Source organism: Castor canadensis, chromosome 17 (assembly GCF_047511655.1).
Source record: "Castor canadensis chromosome 17, mCasCan1.hap1v2, whole genome shotgun sequence".
NCBI lineage: Eukaryota > Metazoa > Chordata > Mammalia > Rodentia > Castoridae > Castor > Castor canadensis.
This window is the reverse complement of record NC_133402.1, coordinates 44303120-44318141: the sequence shown is the minus strand read 5'-3', so window position 1 is coordinate 44318141 and position 15022 is coordinate 44303120. Positions and strand designations below refer to the sequence as shown.

At 40.1% G+C, this 15022-nt stretch overlaps 1 non-coding gene across 1 annotated transcript; it reads right to left on the bottom strand.

Annotated features, from left to right (window-relative positions):
- Nucleotides 1–872: 872 nt before the first annotated feature.
- Nucleotides 873–999, bottom strand: LOC141418729 (small nucleolar RNA SNORA40). The gene has a single exon (XR_012443375.1). It is a non-coding gene; the product is annotated as a small nucleolar RNA SNORA40 (small nucleolar RNA).
- Nucleotides 1000–15022: the final 14023 nt, after the last annotated feature.

Below are 15022 nucleotides of genomic sequence, written 5' to 3'. Positions count from 1 at the left end.
TGATGACTCCAAAACCACAACGGAGTCTGACAGTGCTTCAGGATACAGTGACTGGAGTTTAGATGTCACCATGATAGTCATACCTGGAGTGGTCAGCAGAAATACAGATGTCAGCAGATGGCAGTAAAACCAAAGTGTACACCTTGCAGAGCTTCAACTACCATATGGACAGTTACGCCTAGTTCAATCGCTAAACTCAGTCACTGCAGGCTGAGATTTCAGGAGCCTCTGAAACTCTGAGATTTGTACACTCAGTTAGATTTAGCCAATGATTCAAGAACTAGCAGGGGAATCAGGAATGTGAAAGTGAAGCCAATGTTTTTATTCCCCTCAGCTCCCAGTTGATGTAGAGTACAAGGCCTTAGCCCTCTTCCTCAATTTTAGATAGCTGTAAAGTGTCATCACGGATCAGAGCTCCTGTTGGATGAGCTGAGTTGTCTGTTGCAGCTATGTCACATTTCTTCTCCCTCTGCCAATCCCGCTTCCCTTGCTCTTCACAGGAGCTCTTCCTAGAAGCACCTTTCCATATACAAATCTCAGAGTTTCAGACTGAAAAGCAGAAGATAAGGGAACCCACTGATGCAGCTCACACAGGCCATTTTCTGGGGGCCCACATACTTTGATCTCTTATATTTTCTTTGCCTGGGAATGAAATTGATTCCCAGGTCAGGATTATGGTGGCTTAGTGAATAGGCTATAGACATAAATGGAAAGTATTTTTAAAAACAAATTTAGAAAGAAAAGGCAGGTTATAGGGAGTCACTCTCACTTCTAGTACTCAGTGTAGAAATCAGTTATGATTTTAACTTTAATCATGACTATTAGGTAGCAATTTGTTTACATGTGGTTTCTTTTGTCTCTTTCTTTTTTTATATATTCCTCCTTATATGTATCAAAACTCATATTGAACTATGAGTCTGGGCTGCAAAAGTAGATTTAGTTTTTGCACCTGTCTATGAGTCTTTGTCTAGAAGTTAAACAAAATCACATATAAATGCTGTTTTTGTGTTTTTCTAACTAAACTTTGCATCTTGACATAATTGTAGAGTCACACAAATCATAAGAAATAATGTAGAATGTGGAAATAACTTAAAAAGAAATAATGTGGAGAGATCCTATGCACTTTTTTGCTCAGTTTTGCTCAATGGTAACGTTTTTGGCAAACTATAGTACAAAATCACAATCAGTACGTTGACAATGATGTAATTGAGATACAAAGCCATTCCAACACCACAAGGATTCCACATGCCCTACATTCATAGTCACGTCCACTTCCCTGCCAACTCACCTCCTCCTTAACTCCTGTCAGCTGCTGCTGTGTTGTCCATTACTACACTTCTGCCATACAAGGATTTTATATAAATCAATGGCAGTATGCTTGCCTGGTATGTGTGAAGCCCTGGGTAGACCCCAAGCATTGCAAAAAATTATATAAATGATAAATCACACCACATAACTTTTTGGAATTGGTTTCTTTACTCAACAAAATCCTAACATTTTACCCAAGTTGTTTTAGTATTAGTATTTATTTATTTATTTATTTATTGCAGAAATGGGGTTAGAACTCATGCTTGTTCAGCAGGCACTCTACCACTTGAGCCACTTCACCAGCCCATCAGTAGTCATTTTAATTGCTTAGTACTTTTGCATGGCACACAGCTTGTTTAATATTCATCCATTGAGGATTATCTGGATTATTTCCAGTTTGTGGCTATTACAAATAAAAGTGCTGTAGACATTCATGTGTAAGATTTTGTTTGCAATAAATTTTAAAGAGTAACATTTCTGGATTGTATGGTAATTGCATGTTTTGTTTTATGAGAAACCACAAAACTTTTCCAGAGAGCTTATGATTGCTGTCTTTTTACGTTGATGTCAGAACATGAGTGATCTAGTTTTAGTGTTTGTTATTATTATTTTTTTATTTTGGCAATCCTCATTGGTATCTACTTATCTCATGAGTTTAATATACATTTAACTAATAGCTGATAATGTTTAATATCTTTTGTGTGCTCTTTGCCATATTCTTTAATCTGTAGTCTTATCTCTTCCCAAATTTGAGAAATATTCAACTTCTGTTTCTTTGAGTACTAATTTCATCACCATTCTCTTTATCCTCTACTTTTAAGACTCCAATAACACAAATATCTTTTATTTCAATTCCATAGCTCATTTCCCTTTTCCATCTGTGTTCTTCCTGTTGGTTATATTGGGAAAATTCTGTTTTTCTGTCTTCCAGTTCACTAATCTTTTCTTTTATCTTATCCACTCTGTTGATGAAACCATCCACTGAACTTTAAATTTTGGTCATTGTATTTTTAAGTTCTAACATTTCTACTTGACTCTACTTTGTATCTTCCTTTTTTTTTTTTGGTGGTCTTTTAGATTTCTTTGCTAAAAGAAATCCCTTATTCCCTGAGACCTTCTATTTATTCATTTGTGTGAAAAGTGTTCATAATTTCTCATTGAATCATTTCTATCATACTTGAAAAAGTTTGGGCAGATAATTTTAACATCTTTTTTAATCATGATGTTGGTATCTACTGATTTTTTTAATCAGTTTGAGATCTACGTGGTTCTTGGTATGATTAGTGGTTTTTAATTAAAATTTGAACCTTTTCCTGGTGTGTTATGAGACTCTGGTTCTTACTCAATCCTTTTATTTTAGTTGTTTTTTTAAACCCTGCACTGTTGGGGAAAGGAAGGAATACTGCTTCATTACTTGCAGATGGGAAAGAAATTCAGGTTCCACAACTCAGCCTCTGTTGACACACAAGGATCAGGGAATGTATGTTATTGTCAGGGAGTTCCCATGTAGCTCCTTCTCACATACAATAGAAATGGCCTTGGCACTGTTGGGTGATGGGCAAAGTCCTGACTCTCCAGGAGATCTTCTCTGACACCACCCAGCAGGAAGGAAGGGCAAGTGCCTTGTTACTGCCATGGAAATTAGGCCCCTGCATAGTCTGCTGGTGAGGCTGAAAGTCACAACTCTCCACTTGCTCCTTCTCTGGAACCACCCAAGGGAGTGTTGAGATGCCTCATTACACTCTCACAGTGTGAAAGCTTGAGCCTCTCACTTAGCCTTTGCTGGTGTAGGTGATTTTTTTCTCTTCAGTGTTGAATAGAGCAGAGCCTGGTTAAAGCTTTGGGAAAGTTTCTTGTTGTTGTTGGGTTTTTGTTTTTAATTTCTGTTTTTTGAAGCTTCTGGGCTTCTTCAGCTCCAAGTCTGAGATATATAAAGCAAAAAGAAAACCCAGAGAGCTTATCATTATTGCTGTTTCCTAAAGGTCCTTTGTGTTTACTTAATATGTAATAGTCAGGAATTTTAGTTGTACTTAGCAAGAGGAATACTTTATATTCATGGAAAAACCCTGCTTACTTTAAAAAAATTAATAAGAAAGAATTTTTTGAGAAAGGGTAGACTTTTTATGGTGATTTATTACTTAGAGAAATAGATGCTTACCTTCTATATGGTAAAATTCTGAGGCAAGGTAATTTGATACTCTATAAAGACGTGGCTTTCCCACATATCTTTACTCTTTTTTATAGGAGAACACACACACACACACATACACAATTACATATATCAGTTTGCCAATAATTCAGTGACCCTCACAATAACTATAAAATTCAAAGTGGTCTCATTTCTATGCTTTTAAAAATCAAACAAATTTCCATCCACAGGCCAGGGCTAAGTCTATAATAAGATGTTTGTTGCTAAGCCACTCAGTCTATGACTTTTTGTTTTACCAGCCCAAATGGTCTAAGACAGACACCACCAAGTTTACCAATATATGCATAACAAGAGTCAGAGACCAAGAAAAAAGGGGCACAAGAATATATGAAGAAACAGTAGTGAAAAACTCATATTTAATGAAAAACCATTTACACATTCAAAAATCTCAAAAAATCTTCAAGTAGGATGAAATCAAGTAGATCCACATCTATACATATCATAATCAAACTGTCAAAAGCCAAGATGAAGAAAGAACCACTACCAAGAACATGAAAAAATAACCTATAGAATGAGAGAAAAAATTGAAAATTATATATATAAAGTTCTCATTTTCAGAATATATAAACTTCTTACAACTGGATAGTAAACACATATATCCCAATTCAAATGACAAAAAATGGTTAATAAGAGCTGGGGCACAGAAAATGGGAAATTGCTGCTAATAGGTACAAAGTTTCTTTTTGATTAAAAAAAGTGCTCTGGAATTAGATGGTAGCGATGACATAATTGTGTGAATGTACTAAAAACTACTGTCAGATATGTTTTTACAGCATGAATTTTACGGTACGTGAGTTACAGATGAATAAAAAATGAAAAACTTTATGTGGTTCCAATAGTATGATAAACACACCTGTCACATAAAGCTAGGTAAAGAGAGAGCTCTAAGATGGCAGATTCACCATGACTGCTAGAGGATACATTCATGGAAGGAACCACAGCAACAGGAGTAGGTTTAAGCTGGAGGAATTGTACTTGGGGTTATTATTTTTAAAATACATGGAAATTGAAAGAGGAATTAAAAGCACTGTCTCGTGTTTTACTTTGACTTTCCTCGAATGTTCTCAATATCGCGACACAGATGCACAAGAGTCTTGCATGAGACTAACATCCACTTGGATTAACAGTCAACATTAGTTGACTATTGGTTAATGTTGGAGATTTAACATTAACTTACCAAGTTATCGCAAAAGAAAAAATCACTAAATAAATCACTTGACAATTACTTGTTCTTGAAACTTTGATGACTCAGAATATCAGACATTTTCTCTAAAATCACACATCAGTCTTTCAATGGGCCCTTCCTACAATGTGTACATATACAATGAGAGACTAGAAAGAAGAAAGAAAAAGTGAAAATGAGGGAGGCAGGAATAATTAAGAACAATTTTATACAAATCTCAGGTGCTAATTGCATGCAGGGGGAGAGTTCAGCTCTGAGAAATGGCTGTGATGAGACCTGTGGGTGGCTCTGTTTAATTGACTAGAACATTGGTGTTCATACTGGGGACTGCTCTCAAATCCATCACACAACGCAGCTGCTTTTCATTCATTTCAGCATGCTTTTCAAAGTTTGCTTCCTCTCTTCTAGGACTGTGAAGCCCATATTTCATTTTAAAAATCAAGCTTTTATAAAAATGGAATAATACAATAAGTACCTATTCCGTTTTCATAGTTATCAGCTTTTTCAGTCTCATTTCACCTACACACCCTTTTGTGTATTAATTTTTGCAGAGGCAACTTCATGTAAGCCCTAAGCATCATGTCACATCACTCCACAGTTCTTCAGTATGTATTTCTAACTGATAAGAACATTTAACAACATATATGGCCATCACAACACTATCATACCTAGCAAAATTAATTTTTAAAAACTTTAAATTAGAGCTGGTGGGGTTGCTCAGTGGTGAGCACCTGCTTAGCAAGTGTGAGACCCTGAGTTCAAACCCCAGTAAACTGCCAAAAAAAAAAAAGACTTTAATATAAATGCATGGCCTTCGTTAATTTTTTGTCAAGAATGCCTCATAAATGGTGCTTGACCCTTCTCATTCCATTCTATGAGGAGGCACACAGCATCTCGTTTCTTTCAGTAATGCTTAGTTCCATCCATGAACTCAGGATGGATCTGTTGTCAACCTGATTTATTCTTACAAAGTTCCTGATCAACATTTCGCTCAATGGTTTTAGCATCCAGTGCTGATGGTGACATTGCTCTAAAAAAATTAAGAGCATCCCTCCACTTGAATTTATTGGCTGGAATTGTCTACAAAGAACTTGTAATCACCTATTTGCTTACTTTGAAAAACTGTTATGTGTGAGAGAAAAGACAAAGGCTTGATCATTTCCTTTTGTTGGGATCCCTAGCAAGATTCAAAGACTTGACCAGTAAACTTTTCTTTTAACTATCTGTAGAAACCTTTAGAAACCTTTTGATTCAATCAGTTGCATTATTTTTTATGTTCAAATTGTTCCACTTTTAGCCAGTGGGAACTCATTCAAGTTGGGTTATGCCTATCTTTGATATGATCCCATTAATGCTTCCTCCTTTGGGGAATAACCAAATGTTTCAGGACCAACTTGTATACTTTCTCCCTCAGTCATTGCTCAAGAAGCCCTGGTTTCTTTTAGATTTAGAGACTATGACTTCAGATCTGAAAGCCTCTCATTGCAACTAGCTCTTTCAACACACAGATCTAGGAAATCCACATTTCTTTTCAAAAACAAAAGAAGTAACAACGGACTGATATTTCCTATTTAAAGTTAAGATTATGTATTTCCCCATTAAATTTGCTTGAGTGTACATTTTTCTTCTTAAACTCTCCCCGCTGGTTCTGCCTTTCTGAATAGATCCAAGACCTAAACCTACAGTGGGTTCAGCTCCATCCCTCGATCCCCTCCCCACTTTCCCATCTGAGCTTCTTTCCAGATCTGAAAGATAATGAAAAGTTTAGTTCCTCTTAGAGAACTAATGTAGTGGAAATAAGATGAACTTGAGAGGATATGGTGAAAAGCTCCCTATCCCAGACCAATCCAAGGTCATATGAGCCACTGGCTCTCATAATGCCAACCGTTTCCATGCAAACACCCACCTCCCTCAGACTTCCCAACAAATCACTCCTGGCAGAAGCACTTCCCCAGGGAAATCACAAGCAAAAGTAATTAAATGAGCAGGATAGTTAAGAACATATCACCAGAGAGCCTGTCTCTGGGAAGACAAAGCTGAGTGCTTTTCCATTCTTTCTTAAAAAAAAAAAAATCAGATCCAGGTTAAATTATGTTTCATGGCAACAGGAATCAATGGAGTTGTCATGGTTACAGGTGAACCAGAAAGTGAGCTGTGACAGGCTGGCTCTGTGCTCCCAGAGCTGCATGTCTTAAAAATGCATTCATTTTGTCTTCTTGTCCTGGCAAGAAAAGTAATGAGAATTAACAGCATTTCCCAGCATGATCCAGCCTGTAGACAGATGCAGGACAGGGAAAGGTGGAACCACAGCCACTTCAAATAAAGGTTCTTCCCCAGAAGCCAGGCCAATGTCCCAGGACACGTCACTCATGACATCATCTGCCATACATGGAGATAGGAGAGAAGCACTGTGTGCTAGCAACTCACCATAAGCTCCCCCACCGAATGCTCCTTAGATGACGAATGTAAAATAATACCTATCTCTCACCTATGACAGTGTTATCCCATAAAAACAGAATGTGAGCCACCAGTGTGAGTCACTATGCCATTTTACATTTCACGAAAGCTGCGTTTTATAGATTAAAAGAAACAGGTGAAATTAATTTTTATTAAAAATTTAATCTAATATATCCAAAATGCCATTTCAACATGTAATTTATATAAAAATGAGATATTTACATCTTCTTTCACACTAATTCTTGAAATTCTGATAGATACACTTAAATCACTTCTCAGTTAAGTATAAAATCTCCTGGAAATACTTGATCTATATTGAGATCTCATGAAATTTGCAGTTCAAAAAGTTGGTTCATATACTCAAGTTAATCCCAACATTAAGTTTTTAAATAACATTTAAAATCTTAAATTTAAATGGGTTAAAATGAAATAAAGATTTAAATCTCGCTCTTTCATCTCACTAGCCACATTTCAATGGTTCAATAGCCACTTGTGGCAGGTGACTCACAAGTGTCACCAGACCTAAAGCATGTGGCCCAATAGCCACATGGACCTGAGGTTCTACTACACAAAGTGGTGGTCCTCAGACCAGTTTGTGGATTCTTCTCCCACACAGGGCCCTGATGTGGCTGGAAGGTGAGCCTCACAACTACGCCACAGATGAGTGCTGTCCAGGCTGTGCAGCGGGAAAATGTTCTAGACTATGTCATGACCCAGTGTTCCAACAGCAGGAGCATCCCAGTGATATAGGCAGTACCGCAAACCATTAACGCATAACTCTTAGGTATCCAGGTCACAACATTAGCTCACCTTGTTCCAATTCATTCTATCAGGAATTTTTTTTCTTTTTTTTGGTAGTACTGTGGTTTGAACTCAGGGCCTTGCACTTGCTAGGCAGGTGCTCTACCACTTGAGCCACATCCCCAGTTGTTTCAATTCATTCTAATGCTGGCCTCTGGGACATAGCACCAGGCCAAAAGAGCCCAGAATTTACATTTCTCCATGCACATTAAAAAGCTGAGGGTTGGTGATGTTGCTCAAGTGCTAGAGCACCTACCTAGCAAGTGTAAGACCCTGAGTTCAAGCCCCAGTACCAGTAAAAAATCAATCAATCAATCAATCAAATTAAATAAAAACTGGTCTATGGCTTGTTTGTGAGTCTAATCATTTTGAGTTGGCTTCTCTCTAGCTCATCATCTCTAGCACATGAGTCAGACAGAGTTGCTGGACTGCAACTCTGTGTGGCACCTTCTGTATGCTGGTGGCTTCCTGGGATAACAGCACACCAGAACTCAGGCCTGACTTCCATGTTCCTGCAAACTCCTGAGCCTTCTTTATCTTTTAAAAGCTCATGCAGTTCTTGTAATTTTAAGAAATGACTTCATGAAAGAGTGGGAATATCTGTACACATAGAAAGAGAAATTACTTAGAAATAGAGGATGTCATTGCCAAGTCATACTACCACGTGCGAGTGAGAGGTGTTGGGGTAAATGGAAACACAATAGCCCGGGGACCATCACGCAGGTGAGACCCAAGACTAGGGGCAACTTGGTAAAACACACAATGAAGTTTTGTTGACTCCCCCCCCGCAAATTCTTTTAAGTTGACCCCAGTTGAGGAGAAAATATGAATATGAGGCTTAGAGACTCTCTTGCCACACGGAAGAAGCAATAGAAAGGAAGGGGCATGTAAAATGGATGAGAATTACAAAGCAGCTCACATTTCCAGAAGACCTGTGCCACCCAACAGAACTAACTATTCACAAGAACAGTGTGGTCATCTGTCTCTAACGAGCCCCTAGTGATAACTCCTGGTATTCACACCCTTGTGTAGTCAGTCTCCCTTGAATGTGTGTCCTAGACCCAGTGACTTGCTTCTAACAAGTGGAATATAGCAAAACTTATGGGATGCTACTCCCCAAATAGGTTATAAAAAGATTCTGACTGTCTTGCTGACTCTCTCACTGTCTCCAAGGTCTTCCCTAGAAAGCCAGTTGTCCAGTTGTAAGCTGCCTTGTGGAGAGGCCTAAGAGGTAACAAATTATTATCTTTGGACAATAACTGGATGTCCCAACAATCACATGCAGGGCCAGAGAAGGGAATCATTTCCAAGTCAAGAATTTCAGATGAACTAGTAGACTCTAGTCCAACATCTTATCTGTGGCCTTGGAAGGGCGCCAGAGTCAGAAGCACTTAGCTAATCTTACCCACAGACCTTGTGAGATAATGGATGCTCTTTGTTTTCAGTTGCTAAGTTTTGGTGAGGGCCAAAAGATAGCCCTGCCATGGACAGTGGTCTCTACCATGGTGGGGAACAGTCTTGTGCACAAATTGTATTTTGTCCCCTGAAGTAGTCACCAAGCCTGGCATATGATGAACAACCAACAAATATTTGTTGACTCTTGTTGAGAACTAGGAAAAGAGAATTGTAAAGAGAAGAAAGACTGATGGATAGTAGAATGGCTGGAGTAATTACCCCCCCAAAAGGTAGTAAAAGTAACAACAAAGGAAAGTCAGCTTGCAATATTTCTAAGGGTGGAACTCATGGGGTAGAACTTTGGGTGGCTTAGCTATTAGTGGCATGGTTGATGCTGCTCTCTGAGGTTTGAGTAGGAACTTGAGTTGCTTTCCATGGACCTCCAGAAGTGAGAGAAAACTTGGCGGTAGTGTTGAGATCAAATCTGAGAAAGTGGAGGAGGGTTACAGCAAATCATGTCACTGCTATCCTTCACCCTGAACGTGGGCTTCCTGGGGCACAGTTGGCTTCTTCCAACCCTCGAACATTGAAGCCTCCTCCTGAACTATTTCAGAGATTCTGAACCTGATAACCTGGTAGAAGGAAGACAGGGAGTATGGATGAGACCTGGAGATATCATAAAAGGAGAGAGAGAGAGAGAGAGAGAGAGAATTACAGAGGCTGCTGAAGATGTAAATCTCCTAATAGATGCTGGGCGTGGGTGGGTGGAGGTGAGAGAAGAAAGATGGACTTCTGTTTTGGCTGAATTTTCAAATAACTTTAAGAAATACAACCCCCAAACAACCATTACTAAAATCAAATTGCTGAAGGTGAGCAAGATATCCGTGTACCAGAAGTTTACGAATTCTGTGTGCTTGTTGACAAGGACAAACAAGCATGTGCAAGCGGCGTGCACCAGCTGCCTAGCATTGGCAAGACTTGGTGTCCTTGACACTGAGCCATACAAAAGTGCATCCAGATTTTCTTCAATTTATGTTTTCTACCTTTATGAAAATTGTGTGATTTTTTTACACTGCTGTAGACAAAAAAAAACCACCCTAAGTCACAATCCATAATTTACATGGTTGGAACCATATAAATTTTGTGAGACTGGCATGTACTTGAAGTTGTGTTTGCTTGGTAGGAAGTTGCTCCCTACACACTCACACCCTGGGCATCCATCTCTCTCTCTCCTCTCTCCTCTCTCTCTCTCTCTCTCTCTCTCTCTCTCTCTCTCTCTCTCTCTCTCTCTCTTTCTCTCTCTCTCTCTGGTACACAAAACCCCAAAGGTCAAAAGCAAATCTTACACTGACAGGAAGTGTAAGATGATAAGCCAGGAAGACTGATAAAGGGATATGAGGAAATGAGACACTTTGAAATCACTATGTTTTTCTCTTGGTTGTAGATAGAACTTTTACCCTTTGAAATACTCTTCCCTGTCTACAGTCATACCACCCTCCACGTGCCCAATCTCATCTGAAATAGGCTCCCCTGCTGTTGGAGGGGAGTCATGGGAAAGGCCAGGTCATTCAAGCAAGAGTTTGTGGATCAGCAGTTCCTCTCCCCATCACTCCTCTGTCCCTGGCAGTATCAGCACACATGAAAACCCCACAGGAGTCCATCCAATGCTGATCATTCCTCCACCCAGTGGGTCTCATTCCTGGAAGCACATTAGAGTCATCGGAGGGCGTGAGGGGCAGTGATACCTGAGATCCCACCAAAGACCAGTCAAGTTAGAGTATTTGGGGGTGGGCCTCAGAGGCAAGTATTTTCAAATGAGAAGTCCTGAGCATGGAGCACCATTGCGCTAGACCAGTGCGTCTCAAATCTCCACATGCACCACGATCCGCAGACTTGTTAAAGAAATGAACTGTACTCCCCAGAGTGAGTGACTAGCTCTGAAGGGGACCCAAGATCCCGGCTGGTGCTCATGCTTCTGGCCAGAGGGAAAACCCTGAGCATCCCTGCTGTAGAAAGGCATTTCTATGCCTATTTCTGTATCTTATCTCTGCTCCTGGTCCCCTACCTTGTGTTTGTGGTCACAAACACCCCATCAGTGGCTTGTTCCTTTGATTTCCTTAGTTTTACCCTCAACATGCACTCGTGGGTGACTTTCTACCAGCCCTCCTTCTCTAGCCTCAACCTTTGGAAAATGTACAGAGCTAAGTGATGAGATTTCATTGTATGCATTTTACAGAGGAGAAAACTAAGGCTGGGTCCTGTGTTCACTCCAGGGATCCTATCTGCCATCAGCCCACATGGTCAGAGCTTCTGCTTAGGTGGTATGCATTTCCCTGAGAAGGGAAAGTTACAGATGCTCACACCATGGGTCCCTATCTTGTCTCAAATCTTCTGGTTATGATCTTCCCACATGATAGAAGCATTTGGAAAATGCACCAACCTTTTATGGGGGTCTTAAGATGTGTCATTTTCTGGCTTTATAACTCAAGTCCAGTTCGTCACCTAGCTTGGACCTAGTTCTCTGAACCATAAAAGAAGGAAATTGGACTAACTCACTGCTAAGGTCCCTTTCACCTCTGTAAAATAAATAATTTCTCAATGATCTGAAAGAGTGAGCAATTATCTCACTTTACTGGTATAATTAGACTCACCTCAACAGAACAAAATATATTCATCTTAAAAAGTTAAAACATGCACCCGTAGCAACAAAGGAAATTATGGGCTTATTAAAAATAGAAAATGATAATTTAAAAATGTCTGTTCATCTCTAGGCACTTGAAGGAAAATGGTTTTGGCCAAGGCAGATGAGTCAGCTTCCTTACTGCAATCTGCTTGTGATTCCCCTGAAAACCGCTACCCCTTCAAGAAGATTCTTCGTGCTGACACATTCACTAACCAGCGGTAAGTGCAACAGGCAGATTACAAAACAATGTGAACATTGTGGCCTGGTTTGTATTTGCTACACCTGCACAAAGAAAACTTTCTGGGAGGTGATACAGCAAAAGGCTGACAGGAATGCTCTGTGGATGGTGAAATGAGGGGAATTTTAAATTGCGTTGTTTAGCTTAAAGTGGCTTTGACTTCTGCTGCAACAAATGTATTCATACTACTTCAATAAGAAAAGCACAAAAAGCTTTTTCAAAACATGTTGTGTTTCCAAACTTGTGTATCCTGAGTAGCACATGCCTTTCAGAAAGAGACTGTGTCACAGAAGTCATTTTATCAGTGGAGATTTGGCCACCTGCAAGGTGGGCAGTTTGGAAACCATGTCCAAGTTATTACTGACTTCCCAATACAGCACCTGCCCACAATGTCCCCACGGAAAACAGAAGAGTTATTTCCTGTTTTCAGGTGTCTCTGTTACGTAGAGACTTTGATTAGGTGAGAGGGGCTGTTCCAGCTTGATTTATTGTAGTATTCTATCCTTGATTCTGAGTTCTAAGGGTCCATAGAGCCAGCCCCCTGCTGGCACACAGACATGTAAGTTATTAATGACTGCTACTTAAGCCCTTGAATTTTGGGTGGGTTTGTTGGTGAAGCAACAGCTAACCAAAGAGAAGGTTTCATTGTATACATTTTACAGCGGAGAAAACTGAAGTCTTATGGGGGGGGGTCAACAAGTGCATAGCCAGCCTCTGCTACCCATTTACTTAGTATTTCTTTCTAAGACGAAGCTCGTGTCCCCTCAGTTACCTGTAAAATAGATTCTGTTCTTATCATTGCCATTTTACAGATGAGGAAGCAAGTAACTTGCTCAAGTCAGACCATTAGTAAGTGGTGAGCCTGGCACTGAAGCCAGACCTGTCTTACTCCAAATTCCATCCATCCTGCTGCCTCTACTGAAGTAGCTGTAATTGGGGGGATTGGCATACATAGATAAGCTAAACTAAGAACTCCAAACCCACAGGGCTTCCATCCTGGATGGGAAGAGAAGGCATGTACACACAGAACCTTCAACAGGAGTAGGAAGTCATCTTATAATATGTCAGTGCCAAAGACTTTCAAGGTCATGTCTCCAGTGCAGACCCTCCCCTGAGCTCCAAGCATAGTGATCTACAGTTCCTGCTGACGTCACTCTTTCCTAATCTGCCCAACAACTATCTACATTTTTTAACATCAGCCCTGTAATATCCAATATCTAATTCTACTGAACCTTGAGAACATAATACTGAAAGAGATAAGCCAGTCACAAAAGGACAAATGCAGTCTGATTCAATTTCTAAGACACTGAGATAGTCAGATTCCTAGACAGAAGGTAGAAGAGTGGTTAGGAAAGACTTGGGGGAGAAGGGAGTGGGAAGTTCTTGTCCAATGGCCACAGAGTTCAGATTTACACCATGGGAACAGTTCTGGGGATGGATGGTGGTGATGGTTGCCCATTAGGGGTGTATCAAATACCATGCACTGTCTATTTAACGATTGTTAAGATAGTAAAGTTTATGTTATGTGCATTTTACCACAATAAAAATCAGAAGAGTAGAATAGAATCATATGACTTCTTAGCTTACCGTACTTCAGTGGCTTCCACTGCTCTAAGAACAGAGACAAAAACCTTAAGCACACCTTATGTGACACATTCTGACCCATGCTTACCCCTCTAGCTAATTGAGCTTCAACTCTCCCTCTTGCTCTGTTCATCTCCAGCTTCACTACCTTGGTCCCTGGTGCCCCAGGGCCTTTGCACATGATATATCTTCTGCCTGAAATTCTCTTTCCATATTTCTTCCACCTCTGTTTAGTTAACTGTCATGTCTTCTTCAAAGAAGCCCTTTGATTCCTCAATCTAAAATATATTTTCCTTCCATCCTGTCCCAGAGCTCAGTTCTTTTCCTTCACCTCACTTTGTTGCTGATTGTATTATATACTTGTATGCTTATTTGATTAATATTAGTCTTCTGTACTGGAGTCTAAGCTCCAGAAGATCAAAGTGTTCCTCTTGTTTTCCCTGGCAGCTACAGTATTTGGCACAGGGTTTTATACAAAGAGATATATTGATGGCTGAATGACCAGAAGTTCAGTAGCTGCTGTTGGATCCCAGGACCACCCCTCAGCCCTCCCACTCCCTTGAATATTGAAGGCTTCCTAAGGCAGGTACCTGGATTCTCCACCCCAGGCTTTCTCTGGAATGTTCTATCAACATAGGTGGGGCAGAAGGAAGTATTGAAGCACCTGGAAACAGCTCCTGTCCCCCCACCTACCTCACTAGGTGGAGTATTTTAGAGGAACATTCTATACCCACTGGACTGAGCCACTGTTTCCTCGGTGGTGGCATTAAGTCACTTGTATTGACTCCTTTTCTTGTCTCACTTCTAACTTTCTGATGGGAGTTTCCTGCTACCATCTCTCAGGTAACCTCAATTTACAAGAATGACCCAGCAAATGGAAGCCACAGAGGGGAGAGAGCGCCCTCCAGGTAGGGACTATTTGGGAAGGTTTTCCACAGCATCTAGGATGTCTATTGGGCTTTGAAAGTCTGCCATTAGGGAAGGAACGTGGGGGAGCTCTGTGTGTAAAGCTTCCAAGGAGACGCGTGGAAAAGTGAGCAGCTGGCATTGGATTCCCTTCCCTGCCTCAGGGAAGGAATGACTCTGCTCTACCAAGCTGTCTATGGGTTTTTTGTTTTTTGTTTTGTTTTTGGTTTTTTTTTTTAATATCTCTCCTCCTTCATC